The 19,643-nt window shown below is 35.4% G+C and overlaps 1 protein-coding gene across 1 annotated transcript in view; it reads right to left on the bottom strand.

The window, feature by feature from the left end:
* LOC148941771 (uncharacterized) overlaps positions 1-19,599 on the bottom strand; it is a 33,817-nt gene extending 14,218 nt beyond the window's left edge. Inside the window, exon 1 of the mRNA XM_089103579.1 lies at positions 19,470-19,599. The gene's annotated coding sequence lies outside the window, so the exon portion shown is untranslated. The remainder of the gene's footprint in view (positions 1-19,469) is intronic.
* Positions 19,600-19,643: the final 44 nt, after the last annotated feature.

The following is a 19,643-nucleotide window of genomic DNA, read 5'->3' as shown; positions in this document are numbered from 1 at the left end:
TCCAAATTTTTACACAGTTTGAAGATAAAACCGGTCCAACATTTCTATCCCCCCCCCTCATCTGCCCATAGTGATCAAAGATCACTTACCCATACCCATACACTCCATGAAACTTTCAACTTACCCCCAAAGCCCTTTTACACAATGTTGTAGACATGCTGTTAAGATTTTTGTTCGATCACTTCTGTTTTATCAATGTAATATCAATAGGATAAGATATAGCCCTAGACAATATACTAAGTTTTCCATATAAGACCAATTAAAAAAACAAAACAAAAAAAAACAGTCAACTTCAGTCTTTAGCCTAGAGCTAGGTTGTCCTATCTATATATGCTCTTCCCAAATGTACTAATTACTTCCTTTGCAAATTTTATACTGAGCCCTTAAAGGGACCCTTAAACTGATACCTTATTAGGTTTCAATGATACTAGTAGTAACACTGACTGTAGCAGTATTCATGAGCAAGCATCATGAATGATCACTTATCTAATTTTAAAGGTGTTTACCCCCCCTCATTTGATGGACAAATATACAGTCTAATTTATATATTAAAACTATATTTTTCAGATTCACACATTAATCAAATGGCAGGAAGAAAACAGCTGCACTAGCCTACTCTAAAGCAGTTCTGGACTGGACTACCTACACTGGACTATTTATTTATCTCAAAGAGAGGGGAGCAGTGAAAATTAAGTGAAGTAATGTACTTTTATTATCGAGATAATAAAGTATTGAATATTAAAAAGTACTGTAATATTATTTTTTAACAGAAAAACTCAAAATCTACTGGAAAGAAAATTGAATTTCTTTTAACAATTTTGTCTACTTTCAATTCATACTCAATCTCTTATGCCAAAAGAGAAAACGCAATTTATGATTTTTCTCTTTCATTCAGTAAAAACCCAACCATAAGGAAAAAAGCAGACTTAAAAGATTTATACAGTCTTTGAAAAATCAGATTTGATTACATTTAAATTCATGCATTTTGGAAGAGATGACTGTGAGCCAGTGTCCTTACTAGCCAAAATGTTTTGTTTTTTTTTTTTTGGGGGGGGGGGGGAGGGGTGGAGCAAGAGATTTTACCAAATAGCTGGTCATTTTTACCGACTGTTTTTTTTTTAAAATAATTAGCATAATGTCCGTTTCGAATACAATACGTAAAATCACTGCACTAGTTGGTAAAACTGGTGCATTTACCAACCGAGATTTAGGTTTCAGTCCATATCATGTCACTATTTTTATGTTGTTTATTCAAACAAATGGAAAGTTGTGGCACCATCTATAAAATCACGGCAGAAGTCAGTAAAACTGCTTCGTTTAACGACCAAGTTCAAAATTTCTATAGATGACACGTCTGTATTTTCGTGGTCTTTATTGAACCAAACAAAGAATTTTAACCACGATTTTACCGAATTATTTTTTTACCAAGTAACCATAAAATGGAGGGGGCATCCCCCCCCCCCATACGTGACGCCTGCTGTGAACTATCAACTTAGCACTGGATTTTGAGCCAGATGGTAGGGTTATGTTTTATCTTAGTTCTAGCCGATAAAAAGTAAGGAACAAATTGTTTCTTGAAGGGTGTTTTTCAGGGCTCAAAATAGAGTGTGTGAGAGTTCCAGTTAGTATGACTAGAAAGCGTTAAAAGGTACATCGAGTGTTATGTTCATCATCAAGCTAGCAAATTAAGAATGAACACCAAAAATTTACCAATTAAGCTTCACTGATAATAGTGAAAAATCAGAATAAAGTATAAGAATATACTTCGGCTAAGATGCAGTTCTGTCAGCAGCAATTTTTATATTTAGCGGAAATATTGAATAGAGAATATAACAATAGATTTATTTGGTACATTTGAAGATGAGGGGCTTTTTTCTATCTTAGGTAATAGTTGATTTATGAGAAAGAAAATCTTAGGAATGACTTCAGAGCCTAAAAAATGAACGAATTTTATCTATAACCCGCCATACAACATAAGAAAAATGGTTAGAGTAAAGGAACAAGAAGAAGAAAAAGAAATGAACCAACAAGGAAACTTCATATAAACTTTTATACAAAATACGGAAAAATGAACATTCTGCAAACGACACAACAGATCAAGTATGTACATACACAATCAAAAAGACCAGTTAGAGCTTTTACAAGAGCACAATCTCTTTACAAGAGCAAATGGGTATACAAGGTAAAGGCACTGATGATTTGACGGTGACTTTCAAACCACTGGCGAAATTTTCCTTCAAAATAGGATAACTGCTTAGTCGTGACTTGGAACACCATCTCTTGAAGCCGTTATTATATTGTGACAATGGAAAACATAGATAATATATCCAATATACCCAAATAAGAAAAGAATATTCAATTCAATCAGTTTCCTGTTTTCAACACAAAACGAGCTTCCACAATTTTTTAGCTATCTATAGTTCCAACTGTCATTACTTGGTTTTTTTTTTTTTTTGCAAAAAAGTGGGGATCAGCACCTATGTGTCAAGTTACATATGATCTTCTCAAAAATTTAGCCACATTGGATTTTTCTTCATAAACTTAAGTTAAGATAACAGCTAATATTATATTAACGAAAGTGTGTTCCAAGCGTCGAAAATTCTTGTCTGATGTAGTGGAGTACCAGACCGACTAAAAATGTTCCTTCGGCTGAATTCAAATGTAGATATTGGCATCTATTATAAGATTAATTTCTTTTGAGAATGTTTTGTAGCAACCTTGTCGAAAATTTCGACAGACAGCAACAGGCCCTGTCGAAATATAGGTGACTCTGTCGAAACTTCACTGAGCATGTGAAACAGATGAGAAACAATTGGCGTGGACATTCCAGGGTCCTCTGACGAAAACATAGTTGTCGAATCTACAGGTATTTCTGATCTTCTGATCTTCTCAAAAATTTAGCCACATTGGATTTTTCTTCATAAACTTAAGTTAAGATAGCAGCTAATATTATATTAACGAAAGTGTGTTCCAAGCGTCGAAAATTCTTGTCTGATGTAGTGGAGTACCAGACCGACTAAAAATGTTCCTTCGGCTGAATTCAAATGTAGATATTGGCATCTATTATAAGATTAATTTCTTTTGAGAATATTTTGTAGCAACCTTGTCGAAAATTTCGACAGACAGCAACAGGCCCTGTCGAAATATAGGTGACTCTGTCGAAACTTCACTGAGCATGTGAAACAGATGAGAAACAATTGGCGTGGACATTCCAGGGTCCTCTGACGAAAATATAGTTGTCGAATCTACAGGTATTTCTCAACAACGAGAGATTTTGATCATTATTATTGCTAATAGAATTTTATAAATAATTTTACATGAAAAACATTAAAAAAAAAGGTTTTTAAAAATCGTGGTTTTACTGATTTGATGCTAGATTTTTCCAGCATCTAAGGAACTGCCGCTTGGCCTTGTATTATGTTTATATTTTAAATCCTTTGTCATGGTTGATCACAACATCCTAATTCATTTATCACTGAATAACTTTGAAGTAGACCCTCTCTTAGTAAGTTTTGTATATGTTTTCTTTCAAATATAGATCCCAAGTTGTAAAATACAAAAATATTCTCTCTGATCCCCTCCCTACTTGGCGTGAAATTCCTCAAGGAATCTCGTTAGGACCACTCTTATATCTAGTAATGATTAATGAAATTCGCAAGAGATTCCCTTTAAGGTGATAATATGTAGATGACTGCTGATCTTTGAAGTAAGCATAGAAATATCAAGCGACCCCATCAAAATCCTACCTATGTTTTGGACGAAGCTAAGAGTTTACAAATGAAAGTAAATTCCACTAAGTCAACTACAATGACAAAAAACTTCTCAAAACGAGATCCAAACGTTGAACGAGATCCACTGTGCAGAAGGGATATAAAATTAAACGAAAATAAAAATCAAGCGACGAAAATGCCGTATCTTTACACTGTAAAAAGTGTACTTAATCGGTTTGCTTTTACTGTACCAATTATAGCGGGTCTGCATGCAAAATGTGCTAGCTACAATTATTATGCATATTAGGAAGTAAGAATTGTTTTCTAACTTCACGCTGTACAAATAATTTACCCCCCCCCCCTAATGTGCACATTTATAGCCCAATGTATTCTGTCACCCGCCACTTGTTTCCCACTTAGCGTAAGCTAATTGTCTCTTACTACAGACAGATAAAACCGGTTTGTTCTTGAGTTTTACATAGTGTAATTCTTGAGTGGGGTTGCTACAACAAAAAAGTACCGAAATACTATTAATGCGCAAGATTTGCCGGTAAGTTTCGAAACTTACTCTTACCAAATAAGTTACCGGTAACTTTGGAAAGTTACCGTAAGTTAAAGCATAAGTGGTAAGTTTTAAATACTCGTGAATTTAAAAGAAAATACTCTCACTTCTTTAAGAGATTAATAAGAAAAAATATTATTTTTGCATCATTTTATTTGTTTATTTCCTAGTTCGTTTACTCGAGGGAAAAATTATAAAAAATTGCACTTTAGGCTTCAGATAATTCTTTATAAGAGCTAATAAGAGATAAGCTAGAGCTGCTGCTCCTCCTCCTTGTCTGGTGCATCTTCAATTGCTATGTCTGGCAGATCATCTTCCGCCAGACTCTCTCCACTATCACGTGGCAGTGAACTATTGATAGAAAGACATGATGACAGCGTGAACATCCCTTCCAGCCTTTCACGTCGATTTCCAGGCATTTTTGAAGCTACACGGCGATGCTCCTTTCTTTCATTAGAATTTTGTTCGCTGTTTCATGCTTGATGTAGTTTCTACGGTGGGTCTGTACTAGTCCATACCTGGAAAGTCTGTCGCAAGAGACTACGGTAACACAAATTGTTGAGATTTTTACAGCCACTCCCGTAAGCACCAACTTCACAAAAAAAGACCACCAACCAGCTGCTGATTCGACAACTTTTGCAGTCTAAAAGTACAATGATTACAGCTACAGAGTTCTGTGTGTAAGACCCCAAGAAAGTCAGATTCAGATTTTTCGTTAAATGAATCACCATCCTTCCAAAATTGGTATGAAAATTTAGCAAGCTCATTGACTCAACTTACTGCATTCGCAAATTCATCATGTGTCAGTGAGTTTGCACCAAAAAGCGGATCAAGTAGAGTAGCTGCAGCTAGGGTGGGATCATATGCAAATATCCTCCTATTTTCTAGGAACCGTCTATGCTTAAATTGTATTGGTCTGGTTTTTATGCAAAATAATACAGGAGACGAAAATTGACGAAGAAGAGTAGTGAAAAATTATGGTATGTAAAGTAATATTTGCTAGGGATAGTCACTAGGGGTGACACCCTGATTGGGTGATTTTCGGGGAACCAATTTTTGAACCATTGATTTTTGAGGAAATCCCCGAAAATTCGGGGAATGTTTCCCTGCTGGAAAAATTAAAATTTGTTGTTGAATAGGTAATCGTTCGGACAAACGCAGCGTTTTGCGCTTTGCTAGACTTTTTCCCGGCTCGAGTCCATGCGCTAAACTGTGCAATTTATTCGAAACCGCATGGTTTTACCCATCATGTAATTTTACCTTTAAGAAAAAAACTGCATTAAATTTACATTCATAAAATCCTATTTACCAAACTTTGCTTTTCGATCCCTTAATTGCATAGCCTTTGTAGAAAAAAAACTTACGTAACAAAAACAACAAAAAAGAAAACTTTTCTAGGCTACCTTGCACCAAGCAGAATAAAAGCTGGTAACAATAGAAGTTTAACAAATCAAAAATCAAATGTGCGTTTTTTTTGGTGGCCGGTGTTTACCCCCCGGCGATTACCACCCGGAAAATACCCCCGCAGAAAATACCCTCCAATGAAAATACCCCCCGCCTCGTGGAAAATAAGGCTTTCCAAATTTGCGAATTTTATTTTAGTTTATTTTTTTTTAATTTCCGTTGGTTTTGGTACTTGTGTATTATGCGCCACTCACTCAAGTTTAAGCTGTGTAAAACTCGAGAACACCCCAGTTTCTTTATTAGTTTTTTCCAGTTTAGCGAGAGACAAGACAAAGACAAGTGACAGAATATATGGGAAATATATAATTTGGGTTATATATTTGCACATAAGGGGGGTGGGGTAAAGTATATGGACAATTTGAAGTCAGAAAAACAATTCTTTCTAGGTATTTGACCACTAAAAAATTACAGAAGAAAAGCGATGTCTCTGGAAATTTTGTAAACTAAAACATGAAATAAAAAACAAATAGAAAAAAAGGCCCTATATAAAGAAATGTTTCATTTCAGTGTTTTTTTTCCAAGTATTAGGTGTTTTTTTTTCAATGAACGTATTTCCAAGTATTAAATAGGTTATTATTAACCTATTAATAATAGGTTATTATTATTATTAATAGGTTATTATTAAATAACCAATTATTATAAATAAATAAATAAAAATTTTATATTATATTAAAAATCTATTATAAATAAAGTAGGTTATTATAAACCTATTAATAATAGGTTATTATTATTATTAATGGGTTATTATTAAATAACCAATTATTATAAATAAATAAATAAAAATTTTATATTATATTAAAAATCTATTATAAATAAAGTAGGTTATTATTAACCTAGTATTATTAGGTTAATGTAGTGCTCATTTAAGCGCTTTATGATGATCGCTGATCAAAGTTTAGGATATTTGTGGCTTTCATTTATGTTATTTTACTGTGTTCATGGCCGTATATTTGGCTCTAAAATACACTTATCTATCTATCTAATGTGCAGAATAATTGTACCAAACAAATTTTGCATGCAGACCCGCTATACCTTACCTCCCCCCCCCTAAATGTGCAAATCTATAGCCCAAATTTATTTCTAAAGTAAAGAAGAAACTAACGAAAAAAACGGTTTGTTCTCGATTTTTATGCAGCTTAAACTTGAGTGAGTGGCGCATAGTACACAAGTACCAAAATTCCTTTCCCCTACGGAAATTAAAAAAAAAACAAAACTCAAATAAAAACTCAAAGTTGGAAAGCCTTATTTTCCATGCGGGGGGGGGGGCATTTTCAGGGGGGTAAACGCCTAGAACCTTTTTTGCCCGATACTAACGAATGCAATAAATCATGAAAAGTATTTGACAAACATAAGAAGTGATGGACGGATAGAGAGCATGGAAAACAACTAACGATATTGATGCAGACTTGGCTAATATCGTAAAATAAGATAAAAAGTGAAAACATTGGTCAAAAGTCAAAAACTCACCAAATTAAGTTGACCTCTACCATGAACATCTTATTTATTCAGACTGACTCATTGCGTATCCCATTTCTTTTTTCTTTTTTTACTCAGGCAGGAAATGACAAAGAGGGAGTCCGACAGAGCGATACTGGCATAAGCTCAAGGGGGTATGACTCATGCTTTGAATCCGATGAATGAAATTTTTTTACGATAGGTTTTAGTGAAGCGGCATCTCTCTTAGGGATGAATTTGTTTCAATTGAGAACATTTTGTTCATCAAAAACTTAAACTTACCACTTATGAAACTTACCAGTAAGTTTGACCTAAAATTTACCATTGTTGGGTAAGTTACCCAGTGGTAACTTACCGTCAGGTAACTTACGTCTTGCACGCTAAACATTATACCTTACCTTAATCAATATTAGGTCAGCTAGGACTGGATCTCTCAAAAGCTAAGTTTTGTTGCATTACTGTTTATATTTCTACTCCATTTTCTCCTATTATCAGTCAAGGCAACTGTGGAATGACTCCTGAGGGAGTACATACAGTTATGGAGGATTCCTGCATAGCTCCTGAGGCTTTTGAACTAGGGATTACTAGCTATAGGAGGTAACTACTTATCAGGAGAAATAAACTTGGCTGGAGCTAGATCAACAGCCTAACTTTGGCGATTTCTGGGAGTAGCCCCTTGGGCTATAGTGCCTGATATATGGACTAGTCTTGAAGATGGCTGAATTCTTTGTAATGAATTTATAAGTGAGTATTACATGATCACGTCCGGTCAAACAGTTCGAGGTAACAAACTGTAAGTAAGGAGCGACCCAGCTCAACAGTAACCGAAACTCTAAAAATCGGAATTTTTATACCAATAGATATATCAAAACAATTGAGTTTTTTATTTTGATTCCAAATATATATGTTTCATTAAAGTGACCGAAAAATTTGGAGGGCAATTAGGCCCCCTCCCAAGACCCATCTTATCTCAAAATCGTCCGATCAAAATTTTGAGATAGCCATTTTGTTAGGCACAGTTGAAAGGCCGAATAAATAAACCCTTGGAGATTTCATAACCCCCCATAGCCCCCCTCCCCCCTCCGGGGAAAGGTCTTTAAGTGAAAAAATTGGTCCATTGCTTACATATAGCCTAGTATTTGCTATTGGGAAGTATGCATACATTTTTCGGGTAAGGGGGGAGAATGTTCTACGCAAAGAGCGAGCCGTTGAGGAGGGAACAGCCCCTTTAATATACGGAATAATTTCTGTTCGTTTTAAGTTTTAATGTCGCTTCTTACTTTCAGTTTAAAAAACTTGTTTTTTTTATTTAAATTTGATACGATTAGGAGGGAAGGTCATTTAGCTAATTACACAAATTTTATCTAAATGATTCTATAACTGATTGGCTAATTCATATAGCAGCAAGCCGTCATTCAAAATTGATTGATTGATACCTTTGTTGTCAACAACTCACGAAAATAATGCAGCAATGAAATGAGCATAGCCCCTACTAGAAGGCCAAATGAAAAATCAAGCTTTGGCAAAATCAAATAACAAATATCCTTTGTTAAATAGATCTGTGATGACTTCATCTATATCTACAATATAATTTTTTTTTTTGGGGGGGGGGGAGGGGATCATTAAGATAGTACCATTCCTCATGGATTCTTTTTGAAACATATAAATCTCTTGAGAGTGCTGGAAGGAAATTAGTAATATCTTTGACAGGGGCTTCGTTTCGGGTTGGGGAGGGATTACCCCCAATAATTTTTTTGGGGGACGGGGGAATTATTATATAGCCAAGGCCCCTTGACTATCCGGATATAGGCCCCTCTTGCTCCCCCCATAATGCAAATGCTGGAGCTACGCCCCTGACCTTTCAAGGCTTAATTTAGGTTAACGGATAACTTATCTTAAATGTCTATGAATCACTGTTTGTATGATTTCTTCACAACCTTGATATTTATACCTCCAGAAAATTGTAGCTGCGCATAGCCAAGACTGCACCACCTATCCCCTCTAAAGAACACCAAATGTGCACATTTCTCCCCATCTTAAAGAACTGTACTGTAACACAAATTTTAACAACAAAAATGAAATCAATCCTTCAATGAGCCTTTTTGAGACTTGGTCCCTAAGGACCAAGCAGGGGAATACTTTCCCCTGCTCTCAATAGTCCCAGCAGGAAAAATAGAAGTTAAATATTGCACCCTATAAGCAACTAATTTGTTTTTTCCAACTAAATATTTCAAAGTAACTGCCTATTTTATCCCTAAATACTAGTGAAAACAATTGTGTTTTTGACAAATGTCCTTTGGTACAATTCTAGATTAGGGAATTCCGTATATTCTTGTAAATTGTTGAGCTGAGAAAATAAAACTTCCAAAAATGGTGTCAATACAGTCAAAATCCATGGAGAACAGGAGAGCTTCTCTTAACTTCTCAGCCTGGAGTCTACCAACGACATAAGTTCCTGAAAGGTACTTACCCTTCCTAAATATCAGCTTTTAATTACCTAGACACTACTCTATGGTGACCTTTACTTTAACATTAATATCCTCACTCCTATATACCCTAGAATCTTGTATTTATCCTGCCAGTATTTGGCTTACAATAACACAATCAATAAGGATAGCTGTCCTACCAGGCCCGAGGAGTTGAAATCTTGGAGTCCCAGTTTTACTAAATTTTTGCTGAATCAAGTTGGAGTCAGAATATTGAAAATTTCTGGAGTAAGAGTCAGTTTTAACTTATAAATCTAGTTAAATGAAGCTTTAAAACAGGGATCTTAAGTCGAAGTTTTAGTAAATTTTTGATAAATAGATTTGGAGTTGAAGTTGGTATATTCAAAATATCTGGAGTCAGAGTTGATTATGACTTATAACCAACTCATCAACTCTGTATCCTACCTTCATGTGAATACCAACTATATTGTTATGCCTACAAAACAGCAACAGTCTATAACTGTTACTATTTTCTTTTCCAACACCAAACTTAACTCGGCTAGGATACCGTCTATCCAAATTTCTACCAGTCTGGGCATTAGTATCCCTTCATAAAGATACCATATTTCTACTTCGGATCCTCTCTACTTGTTCCTGTAGCTCTAAGTAAAATTCATCAGTCACTGCTATCCCGATCTGTTGGTTGTACAAGGGCATATACTACTTATACTTTCTAACTACTCTATACTGTCTTAGAGACATGTTTCAAAAATTTAAAAAGTAACCCAAAGGACATCTTAGAATCAATATCAGCCAAAGCTCTCACTAATGATAACCCTTTAAAGTTAACCCTTTAAAGTCAACTGTTCTTACTATTAATTTCCTTAAAACTCCCCCTTCTTTCTCCTGTCCAATCCCCCCTGAAATGTCTGTTATCACTATAAAATGACTGGGTGTTACCATCTCAAGCGACTAAAATGGGATTGCCATATTACTGACATCTTAAAACGTGCAAATGCCGCATTTTTCCTCCTTAAACTGCTTAAAAAATTTAAATGCCCTAAATCGCACTGTTTGAGGATTTTCCTCTCAATTATACGCCCAACCCTTGAGCACACCTGTCCTGTTTGGCATTCTGGGATCTCCATTGAATTGTCAGACAGAATAGAGGCAGTCCAAAATAGGTGCCTAAGAATTGTCTTCAATGAGGGTAAAGTAGGCTACCTTATATTTCCCTTCTTAGGAGAGCTAATCTTGTCACCCTTAAGGAAAGGAGAGCAAAAATTACCTTGCGTTTCGCTAACAATGCCCTTGATAACCCTCGAACAACTCCCCTTTTCCCTGGTCAATAATTACCCCTTCGACCCCGCCTCCCCCGTTCTGTTTCAACAAAATTCTCCCTTCTTGCCCCAATAAGAGTTTGCACTGAAATATATAGAAGAACTTTTATCCCCTACATAGTTGACATTTTCAATCAGTGAATCTCCGCAGCCTACCTCCCCCCCCCCCCTCACTGACTTTTTCAACTCATAATTTTTAATTTTAATGTCCATTTTACAAATTTGGAGGTTTTTCATTTATTTATTTTTAGTCACTAGCTAACTTATGTTTTTGTTTTAATCTTTTTTATCCCCTTGTTAATTTTACGAGTTTTAATTTTTTGGACATTTTTGCTGACTTGACATTGGCCTTCTAATTTTATGAGTTAAATTTGTTTTTGTTTTTAACATTTTTACGTATTTGACATTGACCCTTTTATAATTTTCTGTTGTTTGTTTTTGTTGTTCTTTTTTCGTTTTATTTGACGCTAAATTGTGAATTCGGCCCTTTTGGGCTTGTGATGGCCCTTTTTCAGCAATAAATCGGCACTTTTTGGTAATAAAACGAGCGACTAAAATCTTATTATTGATGGCTTCTCAACCTTAAAAAAACTTAGCTTCCTTATTAGTCCTGAGCCCTACTCCCTGCATATGCAACCAATCCTTCCTGCCTGAGAAAATAACTTCTACATCATCAAGTTTCCTGTTTGCTGCTCCTGGGATATGAATTTTTGAAACTCCTAACAATCCCAGCTCAAAACGTCTGAATTGTTCAGTTAAAAGGATGATACAACAGTTGTTTTTTAATGTTGTAACATCACCAGCTGCAATTTTCATATAATTTAAATCCCTAAATCTTTTATGGCTTCAGGAAAAGCAATAGTTTCAAACCATTGCAGGACAGGGTCTAATATATTTTCTCAAGTCTACACAAAGTGCTTAAGTCGGCTTAGAACTGGGCAGAAAGAAGTCCCTGGGGATCAACAGTATGAATTAAGGCTTTTTGAAATCCTGGGCCCATCTTTGTCATAACATGATTTCCCACACTTCGTGACGCTCTTTCATCAACAAGCGTTGAAATCCAGCACAAGCAATCTAAAGCATATTACCTCAAACTCATTATATATCAATGCCTGCAAATATTGTACTGCATGGTGAGGCAGCCCATAAAAGATAACTTAACCATGAATAGGTTTCTCAGCCTAAAAAAGTTCACATAAAAAAATAAACCCAGAAGAAATACCCATACATCAGGATATAATGCAATTAAAGACTCTGAAAAATGGACCCTGTTTGTTTATTATTACCACAACAAAGAAAGATTTAGCTTGTTGTGCATAAATACTACTACTACTAACAACTCACCGCAGCACCAAGCCGCGTGAGGCCAACACACCTACGCACGCTCCTCCTCCATCCCAATCTATTCAAAGCCTCTGTTTTCACGCTCTTTTCAAAAGTTCTCAGTTTCATCAATTTTTTCTCTATGGCGTCCTCCCATACCATACGAGGACGACCTGCTTTTCCAGTCGCGTTAGGCGGTTGGCTGAAGAGGACAATCTTCGGCAGTCCGTCATCCTTCATCGACACAACGTGCCCTAGCCCCCTCAACCTTTCTTTCATTATAGCCCTAGAGGGCGGTATTGAACCACATTTTTTGTATAGCCTAATGTATGAAATACGGTCAGTCAGCCGGGTACCCAAAACAATCCTTAAGCAGTTTCTCTGGAAAGCATCTAACAAATCTTCATCCGCTTTTCGGAGCGCCCATGCTTCAGAGCCACTGAAGCCATGCTTCAGAGCCACTATTTACCACTGTTATCACTGTAGCTTCTAATGTTCTAATCTTGGTGTGCATAAATACAATATACAATATAAAAGAACATGAAGAAATACACTTATATTCAGAAAAAAAAATCCAATTTGCCTTAGTTTTAGAAAAAACAGACGTCTGTTATGTCAGTAGGGCTTTAAGCCATAAGGACTTTCATTCAAGGCTTTTCCCAGAAACTTTAAGAGACAGTTTTACAAGTCTTTAATACATTAAAGGTAAGATTTGGCAAAGTTATAAAACTCAAAATACTTTCCATGTGTTTCAATTTAAGCAGCAGCTCTATTAGTCAAGTTCTATTTAAGGAGCTTCTTTCTGTCTTGGAAAGTAGCATGGTTATGTGAGCAAAACTATTAGGAATGTATTCAGGGCTTAAAATATGCCCCCAAAAAGTATTATTAAGCTATTACTTCTATGCTGTTCATATTTCTAGGGAAGCCTTTTTTGTATCTAAATGTTGATACAAAAGTTGTCTTAATTTAGTCTCCTTTCATTGGCTCTAGTTTTTGATTGAATAAAAAAAGAAGAGTCTTTTCAAATAAAAGTAAGGAATCACATTAAAAGTTAAAAGCAACAAAAATTATCCAGTATATTAAAGGGGCTACCCCTTCTTCAACTCTTGCTCTCATCTTAATGTTCTTTAAAATACTTCTGATTAAAATTAAACAGGCTTTGTGTTTGAGCAGTCAAAGGACGATCAAACTTGAAGATTGAGCAGCAAAAAAGAGTAAGGATTGAGAAACAGGTAACCCCCCTTACATATGGAATGATTTCTGTTTCTTTTAAGCTTTAATGTTGCTGCTTAATTTCAGTTGAAAAAACTTTGTTTTTCTTAGTGTAAATTCTGACCTTTTACAAGTCATGCCAGACCTTTTACAAGTCATGCAGTGCAGTGTATAGTTGAGTTTTTGTTTCTCGTCTTTGTAATTTGTTCGATTATGTGTAATGTGTTGTAGGCTAATTTGTTTTGTGTGTGTGTTTTTGCTTTTTCAGTGATACTCTGTCTTTTGTACCTTTTTTTGACGGGTATATATATAATATATGTATATATGTGTGTGTGTGTATATATATATATATATATATATATATATATATATATATATATATATATATATATATATATATATATATATATATATATATATATATATATATATATATATATATATATATATATATATATATATATACCCGTGAAAAAAGGTACAAAAGACAGAGTATCACTGAAAAACCAAAAACACACACAAAAAAACAAATTAGCCTACAACACATTACACATAATCGAACAAATTACAAAGACGAGAAACAAAAACTCAACTATACACTGCACTGCAGGTACGTAAGAAATTTACTTTTTAAACTGCCAAGTACTGAAGAAACATAAGCAATGTGATTACGCCAACCATTTTTTGACCTGAGAACTAGCAAATGCACGCTACCTGATAGCTGTTCACAAACTATTAATAAAGTTTTGGAACTGCAGGCTTTAGCCAGTCTTCCAACAACAAAAAAGCCAAATGTTGTGGCAAAATTGAAAGCACTATATGAAAAACATTCAGGGATTGCTAGAACAAGTAACAGACAAGTAGAAGTGAAACAAGAATTGTGTGTCCAGTTGGAAAAGCTATTTGATATTGGATATAATGATTGTAATCAACTATAAAAATTCCAGAAGACTCGTGTTTCTTGCAAGACCAGAGAAGCGACAGACAGATGTTTATGGGTGAAGAAGATTTAGAATTCAAAATTCGTCACGGGAAACGACAGAAGAGGTTCCAGGATGAAGAAAAGCGCAAAGAAAAGGCAAATGTGGATCAGGATACATCAGTGATGTTATGTTCAACATCAGTAGAAGAATACAGCCAGCTTTGTAACTCCAAGACTGAATCATCAAATGATGAGCAAGATTATAGACCAATGTTATTGAAGTTATCTGGCCTATCTGCACAGATGAACTCAGAAACTGTCATGAATGCAACCATTCCACTCAAAAATCCCTTCTCTTGTAATAAATAAGCGTAGCCTGGTTGATGACCCAATGTTTGCTGCAAGCTTAAATCATACCAATACAACACCACAAGAAGCTATGCGTGTAGTTGCTCCAGCTCTGAAAGCTGTTGGCATTGACATTAAGAATATTGCAATGTCCACTAGCCCAATCTAGAGAGCAAGAAAAAAAGTTTGTCAGTCAACTGCACAACAGTAGAAAGCACTCTTTCTGCCAGCAACAACATTAGTGGCACACTTTGACAGCAAATTGCTACCAGACAATGACGTAGTTTTGTTGATTGCATGCCAATAGTGGTTTCAGGCATAAACATTGAGAAGCTTCTCAGTATTCCTAAACCACCAGCAGGTTCAGGTGAACTGATGGGTAAGGCAGTAATTGAGGCTCTGCAGGAACGGAAAGGAGTCCCAGAATGGCTTGCTGGGCTGTGCTTTGACACAACTTGTTCAAATACTGGTGTCCATTCAGGAGCCATCACAGTCATCCAACAAGCTTTCAACAAGCGTCTCCTTTTCTTGGCCTGCTGGCACCACATCCTTGAAATAGTGTCTGCTGCTGTTTTTGATATGTTCCTTCCATCCTCTGGTCCTTAGATTGGTATCTTCAGTAGATTTAAAGAGTAGTGGAAACTCATTGACCAAAGCAGTATTGCTGCTCGTGACAGAGACACAGGTAGTAATGGTTGTCTAACAGAACCTGAAAGACTGGCTGCATCTGAAAAAGCAAGAAATTTTCACCTTTCTGCACCATCAGTTATGTCAAAATAGTCTTCCAAAGGATGATTACATAAAGTTCTTAAAGGTATGCTTGGTGGTTCTTGATGAGAAGAATCCTGATCAAGACCATACTCACATTAGTCCACCAGGTGCTTGCCATCGGGTCAGATGGATGGCTAAGGGTATTTATTGCCTAGAGACACACTGCTTTCGAGAACACTTTAAGCTAACACAAAAAGAACTTGATTCTATGCAACATATTGTCCTGTTCACTGTCACAATTTATGCCAAGTCATGGTTCTCTGCTCCTAGCAGTTGTGATGCCCCACTTACTGATCTGTGTCAGCTTCAGATATTTGAGTCTTACTCTGCAGTTTACTATCAGGTGGCACAAATTTCACTAAAGAAGATGAAGGGTCACCTTTGGTACCTCAGCAAAGGTTTAGTCTCCATGGCATTGTTTTCGGATCATGTGAACAATGCAGAAAAGAAACAACTTACTATGGTATTGGCAAAACCAATGAGTAAACATGATTTGAGGTGAATTGATCCAAAAACAATTAGCTCATTTTAAAGTCTATCTCTGGCAGATTTTGCTACTGAGAGGTCTAAGAATATGTTCACTGCCTCCAGTATCAATGCATCATTTACTGAAACTGATCCAGGAATATGGCATGAATGTGCTGGGTATACATCCACAAAAGTGAAGGTTTCTGCATTACAAGTAGTGATTGATTGTATAGAAAGGGCAGTGAAGTTAGCATGTGACTTCAATCAGTCTTTAACACATGATGAAACAGAGCGCCAGCTTATATTCCAGCTTGTTATATATATATATATATATATATATATATATATATATATATATATATATATATATATATATATATATATATATATATATATATATATATATATATATATATATATATATATATATATATATATATATATATATATATATATATATATATATATATATATATATATATATATATATATATATTATATATATATATATATATATATATATATATATATATATATAGCTAGATGCTTTCCTGGTACCTGACTGTTTTTCCATATCTCAAACAGTAGGCTGCATCAAAAGTGTGGTTCTATCCCACTTTGAGGGCTATAATGAGAAAGGTTGAGATGGCTAGGGCAAGTTCTGTGGATGAAGCATGACAGATTGCAAAAGATTGTCCTGGGCAGTTCATTGCCTAGGGCCAAATAAAAATCAAAATTTTCCCCAAATGGGGTGGTAGATTGTTGTAGTGAAAGATTTAAGGGAATGGGGAACTTCTTGATAGGCTGTAACAAGGGTTTTGAATAGATAGGGACAGAGGAGAAGCATACATAGCTGTGTTAACCTCAGGTGGCTTTTTTTCAGAATTTTAAGTTGATATCTTTGGGGGGAAAAACAAATAAAATGGAGGCTAACTGCTCTCCAATGTTTTGATCACTTATCAATGACAATAGAAATTTTGATTTCCTTTCAAATGAACCCTCTTCTGATATTCTTGGATCACTGGTTTGATACAATCACCCCTTTATGAAAATCAAGCAAATTTTCTCAGGCTTGTAGCTCTTTGTGAGTAACATTAAACTTATCAAATTTTATATATTGGGAATCAGCATTAATAGCCCATTATTTTGATGTACCTATTGATATCAAAATTCTGTCATTTAGTGGCTTGGTCACTATTGGGCTGAGTTGCTCTTACTTAGTGTTTGTTACCAAAAACTGTATGAAAATACAATTCTTATTGCTCCTGCAAGGTTTTAAGCTATATCAAGGCTTTTACTTGCAAATTTCAGAAATAAAATTTTAACTCATTAAAACCTTATAAATCATGATGGATATAAGGCGAGAGACTCTCCTTGCTCCTCATTTCTGCAGTAGGCTAAGTCTATTTTTCAAGGATTCAAATTTATAAAACTAAAATTTTAAAAGGTGGAGGAAGGTGGCTACCCCAAAATTACTACTTAGTAGATCACTGAGGCTCTGGATTACTCTTGACTAGTTGCTTTCTAAGATAGACAAAAGGACCTCATCTAGTACTTTGTTTATCTATTCTCAAGGTTTCACTTTTATTGCACCAGGGCTTCAATAGAAACTAAAGATCAGTGCCCTTTTTTGGGGTGGAGCTAAGCACTTCAAACTACCTTCCTGAGGGACAACTGAGGGCATGAACCCATTCCTGAAAGTTTCAATCACCAAGCCCAAATAATTTCTAAGACAAACAAAACCCATCATCTAAAATCTTAGTAGCCTATACAGTTTTCTAAGTTATAGAAATAGGGAATAGCAGAAATACCATTAAATTTGGGGTAGTTAATAAGTCCTGTTTTTTTTTACTATTCTTTGTGCTAAGATCTTATATCTTTTGACAAAGAATGGTAGAAAGTGACATCTTAGCACTAAGATCTTACATCTTATGGCATTCTTTTGCAAACGTCTTTCATCATTCTGCTCTGATCAGCAGTTTAAAAACAATGATGAGTATACCATCAAAGTTCTCTCATTATTGTTGCATGTGGCAGAAAAATGGCATCCTTCACACTTTTTGCTAACATCAGTGAACTGTAAGATCTTAGAACAAAGATGATCAAAAGAATGGCCCTTTTGTTATAAGATCTTACAGCTAACTGATGTTTCCAAATGTTATAATCATTTTACTTGGAAATTTAATGTTAGACCCTTAAAAGATAATACCCTTTTCTCTTATTTTTATTACAGCTGTTTGCATCACTCTTGTCTAAACTAATTTACCCATAAGTTGAACTGACTGTGACTAAGTTGAGAAACAGAATACACACATAATTTGGGCTATATATTTCCACAGACGGCGGGGGGGGGTAGATAAGGTATTGTGGAGCTGCACTTGAAAATGTGTTAACTATAATTATTATGCATAGAATGGAGTAAGATTTGTTGTTTTTGACCCTGTTATATAGCTTAAAATAAGTAAAAGGGTATCATCTTTAAGGGTCTGTAATGGGCTTAACATTGAATTTCCAAGTAAAACAATTAGCCTATTATATTCATAACTACTTAAAACCTACTACTAACAACTCACCACAGCACCAAGCCCCCTGAGGCCAACAGCTACACATACTCCTCCATCCCAATCTATTCAAAGATTCCCTCTTAACACCCTTCCAGGAAATTCCCATGTCCTTTAGATCTTTCTTTATGACATCCTCCCACCACAACTGCAGACAACCTGCTTTCTATTTAACCCTAGAAAAGGACAATCTTTGGCCATCTGTTATCCTTCATTCCCAAAATTTACCCAAGCCATATCAACCTTTCTCTCATTATAGCCCTAGAAAGTGGGATTAAACCACGCTTTTTGTACAGCCTACTGTTTGAAATATGGTCAGTCAGCTGAGTACCCAGAACAATCTTTCAGCAATTTCTCTGGAAAACATTCTGGAGCATAAAAAAGGCATTGACTGCTATGCTCATCTTATTTGTAGATCAGTAATGTAAACATGCCCCACATTTACCAAAATACCACTTCGTGGCATAATTTAGGCTCTGAATTGTTGTTGAAAGTTCATTGTCATTTGCCTAACTGTTTTCCAAGTTAGAAAAAAAAACTCAAATTGAATTTTATGAGCTGCTGGGAAGTTGCAATCCTAGTCTGTAGCCTACTGGAATGATTTTATGAGCTACCATGTTCTTGTAGAGCCAATAAAACCACCTACACTCTTTGACTTAGTGTACAATGTAGAGTGCCATTTGTCAATGAGATCTTTGGGACATATAAAATAGGGATTTAATTATCGTTGACTAGCAATGATGCCTTCTAGCCTAGGCCTATTTAGAATCTGGGATGGATTAGTTAACATTGGCCATGCATTGATGAATAACACATTATTGAATTGGTATTTTCAACATTAATATAGCAACGTCGACCATGGATATACCATTTCAGTTTTAAGTTAGCTACTGGCAATATAGCCTACCCTTAGGGCATTTTCGTTTTTTGAATTTACGTGCTTCAAAGCTCTTCAGCCTTCCTCTAGAATCCATACATATGTATTTTGAACTTTTTCAGTATGTGAGAGATTTCTCTAGAAAATAGCCAAATAAGAAAAAATTTATAAGAAAGCTTTGTGATCATATTTTCTTAAGGTGCA

Source organism: Artemia sp. Qi Xiang Cuo, chromosome 17 (genome assembly GCF_049724085.1).
Source record: "Artemia sp. Qi Xiang Cuo chromosome 17, ASM4972408v1, whole genome shotgun sequence".
NCBI lineage: Eukaryota > Metazoa > Arthropoda > Branchiopoda > Anostraca > Artemiidae > Artemia > Artemia sp. Qi Xiang Cuo.
This window is presented reverse-complemented; position numbering and strand designations above follow the sequence as displayed.